The sequence below is a fragment of the Sceloporus undulatus genome, chromosome 2, assembly GCF_019175285.1.
Source record: "Sceloporus undulatus isolate JIND9_A2432 ecotype Alabama chromosome 2, SceUnd_v1.1, whole genome shotgun sequence".
Classification (NCBI taxonomy): Eukaryota; Metazoa; Chordata; class Lepidosauria; order Squamata; family Phrynosomatidae; genus Sceloporus; species Sceloporus undulatus.
The window spans coordinates 45336634-45343630 of record NC_056523.1 but is presented as its reverse complement, the minus strand read 5'-3'; positions in this window follow the sequence as shown (position 1 = coordinate 45343630).

The following is a 6997-nucleotide window of genomic DNA, read 5'->3' as shown; positions in this document are numbered from 1 at the left end:
TTTGGCAAGGTTTTCGGTTGTGGTTTTGTTTTTAATACTTCCCCTACTCTTTACATTGTTCCATTCAGGATGAGGATAGCCATATCTCTGTGATATATCTATATATTTAAGTGGACTGTTCACAAGGTTAAACTGTCAAAGACTATGAGCCATGTAACTTAATGTTGCCAGTGTTTACCTCCTGCAGAGTGAGTGGAAGTTATGAGGCCATGAGGTTGTTTTTTACATAACATACTAATGCCTAACAATCACTCTAGTGACTGTCAGCCTCTAGTCCCTTGGCTGATATATAGTGCATTCATAGTCACAGATCTACTCATCCCTTGACTCTTAATTTCACATTTTTCCTAGGGGAAGCCTTGATTGACACAACATTCTTCTGGTTGATTTTTAAATTAGTGAGTAGTTTTTTCTTCCTTAACTGCATCCAAATTCCCTTGTATCTCCACCTCTGTGTGCCTCTCTGTCTGAATTCAACAGTGCATATTTTCTTCGGATATTCAACCTCCCTTCTTCCAGCCATGAAAAATCTCAAGGGCATAAGGTCATTTTCTGGAAGAAGATCACTGGAGGCTTATGCTGTTTTATTCAGTTTGTTTACAGAGATACAGACTGAACATCTGTACATTAGGGGGAAAATGAATTAAATTGTTTGAATTTCAGTACAAAGAAGAAAATCAGACCCAGTACAAAACAGCTATGGAAACAAAATCAGCAAGAGAGTTGGAGACATTCAGTGAAATTGACACTTGAGAATTAAAAAATCTAATTACAGGTGTACAGGGTGGGACATGATGCACTTTTTACGAATGTAGTTTTGGAGAGCATGAGGTTGCCTATTGCTGCAGCAGAGAGAAGCCACTTTTGAAGATCTTGGATAACCTACTTGAGATCCAGCTAGGTCCAAAATTGTGTAAGGAAAAGCATGAAACCAGGAGTATGCTTCCACAACTCACAGTTTCTACATCTATCACTGCAGTAAAAAATAAATCAGTATTTGAGTATGACATTCAGTAACAAGGAATATTAGCATGCATTTAACAATATGTCTAGCTAGGCACTGTTAGAAAAAGCAGTCTATACTCAATACACCATTGGTTGGAATCATTAGAGCTGCTTTTATTCTCTGTGTAGGATCAAAATTTGGACTGCTAATGAGCTGCAAAGTTCTGGGATGAGAGATGATGCATAAATAAGATGCTAGCTCATGGTTTTCTCCTTCAAATCCTATCTCCCATGTTTATTTCCTCAAGCCAGGACTCTTTGCCATGTTCCAGGATAATAAAAAAAAGAAATAGTAGAGAAACAGGTTCCCCACTCTTTTTTCTGCATATATGCAGAAAAACCACATCCTTCTCACTCCTTTATAGATATCAGCAATGACCCAGTTCCTGGACCACAGTCTGCTGTCGTATGTGTATTAGTGTTCAAGATGGGATGGGGTATAGACTGCATGGGATGTGCATGTTTGATTACCTTAACAGCTACAGTGAAGGTAAAAAGGAGTTGGAGCCATATTAGTGTGAATTAGGCCTCTTATTTTCTCTCTAGATCATCTTTAAGATTGTGCCTCTTCTTTAGCGCCATAAGCACAATGTACAGCCAGTTTCTATTTGAAATGTACCATGAATAAATATCTCAAACTGAACACCTTGAAAATGTTTCCTTAGTAGTCTTGCTGCTGTAAAATGTTAAGTTTCTTCAGCATTAATGAACTTTTCAAATTCTTCGAGATTTCTGTTTCTCTTCTTACTCTTCCTTTCTTAGCCCAGTGAGGCTGGGAATGCACGGGGGATTCTCTTTACAACCTGTAATGACTATTTATTGCTGTGTGCATTTCTTGTTTTTTAATTCTAGACAGATACTCTGATATGTAAAAATGCATTCATGCCACAGTCTTTTGATCAAGATGCATGTAGAGCTCACTGAATCCTCCAGATGATTCACCTCCATCTCACTCTTCCGTTCCTTTGCTCATTGCTTAAGATGGATTCTTGTCTGCAGATGGAGTATGCTGGGAATGAAGAAAAGAGATAATCACTTTACAAATTAGATTGTTTAATAGATCCTAAAGTTGGAAAAGTCTGATCTGCTGTGCTCAGAGGCCCTCCAATGGTTTACTTGATGGTCTCTATAACGTTTTTACACAGTTTGAAGTGAGCACTTTAAACTGATTTTATGAGACATTTAAAAGAGAGAGAGAATGAGAAAGGAAGGAAGGAGGAAGGAAGGAAGAAGGAAGGAGAAGGCTTTTGTTATAGCTGAGAGGGAGACAGGTTTGGGTTCCCTGTATTTGGAAGCCAGGTCTGATAGCTATCCATCCTTAATTTCCCAGAACACTGGATTAATCCAAGTCAGAAGGTATGGCAATAAATAAAACTGATAGGTGGCTTCCGTTCTCTTTGGTTGTCAGACTTTGATCTTGATTCGAATCTACATTTAGAAGAATAGTCTTCCAAAATCATTTGACAAAGCTAGCAGCTGACAAAACTGAGAAATAACTTAGTGTTTACTTCAATAGGCTAACTACAAATAACCTGAGAGGGGAAAAACCTAGTTCTCCACTGTGATTTGCAGTGACTTTTTGAGATCTCATTACTTGTGCTTCCAGTATCACTTATTACTTGAAATGTTTGTAACATTTGGGAGAGTGCACCCTGCAGGCCATGTGCAAGTTCCCAGAGCTATTTTGTGTCCCTTGGGATAACCTAAGGATCCAATTTCAATTTTAACATGATCCCAAGTGCTCTCTAGGTGTTTGGGGGGCAATTTGGGGGGGCTGTTTTAGGCCAGAGGAAGCCATTTTACTAACAGGTAGTGAACTGAAATTTGAATTCTGGGTCACTTCTGTGCTATAAAAAAAGGACTCCTTAGATCTAAAGCAGACCAGCCCATTTAACAAGAAAAAAGGGATAAATTGGCTCCATGGTGCTCCCTAGAGACCACATGGGGACAAACAATTGATTCTTATCTTGAGATGTGGTGGTGGGGGTACATCCTTCTGAGGTTTCTTGAAGTGTCAATATGGTCTTAACTTGCCCAAAATTTATCTCTTTTGTCCTAGCAGAAGATTAGAAACAGAAACAGGGACCTTCTGCGTGGAATCTATCTTAGAACAGAATGATTTAGCAGTTCCAGAAGGGCTCAGATGAAATGAAGCAACACATTTCCCATCACATACAAAGCTCTACACTGGTTACTGTGGGAGATATTCAGGGCAGAGTCAGTGGAAAATGTTGCTTTACCAGCTTCAGTGTAGGCCCTACTGCACAGCTGGCAGGGCTTAGTATCTTGTAGATCCAAGACTGCCATCTTCCTTCTCCTAAAAGTCCCACAAAAATGGCAACACACAAACTAATGAGCCCGCAAAATTAGCAGGTTCATCCACAGTAAATATTCATTGATTTTTCACTGTGAGAAAAATATTTACATATTACATATTTATAAATGCTGGTAAAGCTAAAATATTCACTGTGTATAAATTATGTGATATTCATTGCAGACAACGGAAATGATAAATAAGACGTCTTTTAACACGTTGGAGTTCTAATGTACACAACAAGGATTTCCAGAATGTCCATTTACATCTGTGAGCACCAGAATTTGCTTATTGTTTATTTAAAGCTTCTTCTTCTTTTTTTACACTGCTCTTATTCAAAATTTTATTTGCTTATTCAATAAGAAGTTTCCCAGGCAAGTAGGAAATATCTTTGCCAAATGCTTAGGAATGATGGAAAATTATTCATATCTCTGGCATGAGTTAATATTTTCCAAGAATTAACTTTGCTATGAAATTCTAATAGTGGGAGACTTAAAGATCTGCTCCTCCAGGAGGCCAGTGTTCAGTCATTAATTCATGTACTTAGGATATTTCCAGCTATGATACACAAATCAAGAAGTGTCTTATCAGTGTAATCTGCTTTAGTCAAATCTGCTTTATTCATTCATCAAGCTGTTTCTTTCTATGAAACAAAGGAGTTATCTACATCGTCTTTAAACATTTTAAAACCTTCATTAATCTTTTCTTAGTTCCCTGCAAAGCTTGGTTACATAATGGATCCTTTCATAAATATTAGAAATTCCAATATTCCTTTTACTCATCAAAGCAATGATCTGTTAACCACTGGAAGACTACACAATTCAATACATCATCACTAGCCTTTCTGTCAGTAAACACTGGTTGGATGTTTTTGCCCGAATAGGCTCAGAAGAACTCTCGGGTTTACAGAAGCAAAAATTAGGGAGAAAACTAAGGAGTGAACCCTCAAACCCGAAACAGAGCAGGTTTTGGTGCAATGACAGCTGGGCAACTAGTCTGTGAATATCAGGATAGTAGGAGAGGAAAAAAAGGATCCTGGAAGCCTGAATAAAATCAGTACTTGTAGGAAGAATATATTGCAACATTTTCTTGAAAGCGGAATACAAATGGGTCCATTAAGAAACAAGAAGGAAACAACAATATGCTCAGGTGAATGCCTGGGATATGGAAAAGCACAAAACATTTTTTCAAGCAATTAACACCTCCACTCCAAACAGCCCAGAGAGAGCTGAATATGCTCAAGGCATAAGTGTATGTTGAATGCATGAAAAGAAAGGACTGAGGACACTTTCACAGTTATAGTACTATGATTCAACTTTAACTACATGGTAACATCCAATGAAATCCTTGTATCTGTAGTTTTGGGAGGGACATTTAGCATTCTCTCCCAGAAAATTCTAGTGCCTCAACAAACTACAAACCCCACTGTTCCATAAGATGTTGTCATGGCAATCTAAAGTGAGTCACAGTGATATAACTGTATAGTGTGAAAGGGCTCTGGAAAGGATTGAGAACTGATTTGCTTGACTTCCTTACATTACCTTGGAGAAAAGTGTGACCAGTTAAGGGATAAGAATACATTGACACATTCTAAGGTGTACCTTATTCTTTATAGTAATGTTTGCCCAATACCAGTTTGAAAAGCATGGAACCGGTCAAAGCAGAAGGTAGGATATCCATACTTAAGGAAATCATATGTGTATGATTTCCCTATGCTGGGCAAACTTTCAAAAACATCAGCACTCTTATTCTTCTATACTGCCATGGAACAAAGGTATCAATTATCATTCTGCCACAGGTGAAAGTCCCACTCTCCACTACAGGTATGGGAAAGTGAGTAGCTTGGAGGCACAACAGATGGTGGGAGGGAGAATTTTTCATCTCTACTTTGTGACTGAATCTGGATTCAAAGGAAAATTTGGAAGGCATCCTTCAAGCCAGGAATGAAAAACCTTGCAATCCGATGTTTGGACTACATTTCTACCCTTGTCATAGGCTACGTTGGCTAGTCTCTCTGTGTTCAAGTTCAAAACATCTGGAAGGCAAACATTCCTCAACCAAGCCTGAACGCAAGTATAGACACTGGCTATATGAGAGACTCCAGGACCTTTGTTCATACTCCGGTCCTGGTTGGTGGAAATGTTAATTCTATCTACAGCAGTGTATCCCACAGTTGCCAACATGAAGCTATCACTCCATGATGGCCCATTCTCCACGTTAGGGATCTTTGCTTTCAACTCCATGAGCCAGTTTTACACCAAATTAAACCTGAGAATACTCAGGAGTGAAGTCAGTTGGTAAGGCAGTCTATTATTTGATACCACTTTATTGCCATAGCTCAATGCTACAGATTCTGTGGTTTGTGTTCTGTGAGATGTTTAGCCTTCCTTCTCAGAGAGCTCTGGTGCCACAACACAAAAAATCCCGAATCCCATGCCTTAAGCTATGGCAGTTAGACTGCATTATTTCGCAATACAGATTAGACCATTGCCACTGAGACTGTCGTGTTATATCCTAGATATAGTATAAATGAATTATTAGTATATACATAGGTTTGGGAACTGTAGGGAACATTTCCCAAAGTGGTTCACATCTCTTATTGAATCATGACAAGTGGTAGGAATAGAAGTGATTGGAAACACCCTATAAACAAAAACAGGCATACTATGTCCCTGGGACCACAGGAAATAAATGTATTATTTTAGGATGTAAATCTTCATAAATTCCATTTCCAAAAGTGAGAATGAACAATTTTACCATTTTACACCAGTGAAAATTGCCTTTTTCAAAACTATTTACAGTTGAGACATAAAAAATTGTCATGCATTCTTTCCAGAGAAACAGGTTTCATGCATAGGAAACATTTTGTGTGTTGAAAAAAAACATGTAAGATAATGTTTTTCTGCACAAATGCTGCTTTCTGTGAGGAATGCTATTTTTTTGTGCAGGAATGCTATTCCCTGTGCAGGATTTTTATTCTGAGAAAAAAGTCTATTTATCACACAGAAAACATCTCAAACTGAAAAATTCTTGGCCATCTAGGATTCTCCTTGCCAGAGTTCCCCAACACTAAAGAATCCATTTTCAACCATATTTTGAACATTCTCAAATACAGTGGGCCCTATATCTGCTGGGGTTCGGTTCCAGAAATTGCTCTGGTATCAAAATCTGTGTGAGCTCAAATCCCAATTTTATAGAATCGCATAGTAAAAGGCTCCCTTATAAAAATGGCAAAATCAAGGTTTGCTTTTCTGATATTTTTCCCCTTTTAGAATATTTTCAAGCCATGGATGGTTGAATCCATGAATGTAGAATCCTTGGATACAGAGGACTGACTGTATTTTTTCTGTACCTTTTAATGACTAACCCAAGTCTTTTGATGCCTGAGGTGGTGCTTCTTCTCAAATCCATGTATGAAATATGACTAAACAGCAACTGATTCTTGCTTCTGCATATATAAAAACAGTCTTTTTTCTAAGGCATCTCAGGGATTTATTTACTGTAGAAGTAAAGGTACCACACGGTTCTATACCTTTCTGAATTGCCTAATACTTTTTAACATTAAGGCTACCCCTGCCTCACCATTACAAACCAAGTAATCTGAAAGCAAACTTTCTGTTATCGGGCAAAAAGAATTTCTCCATCTCCCGGCAGCTTGCTGAGTATGAGAAAGAGAAA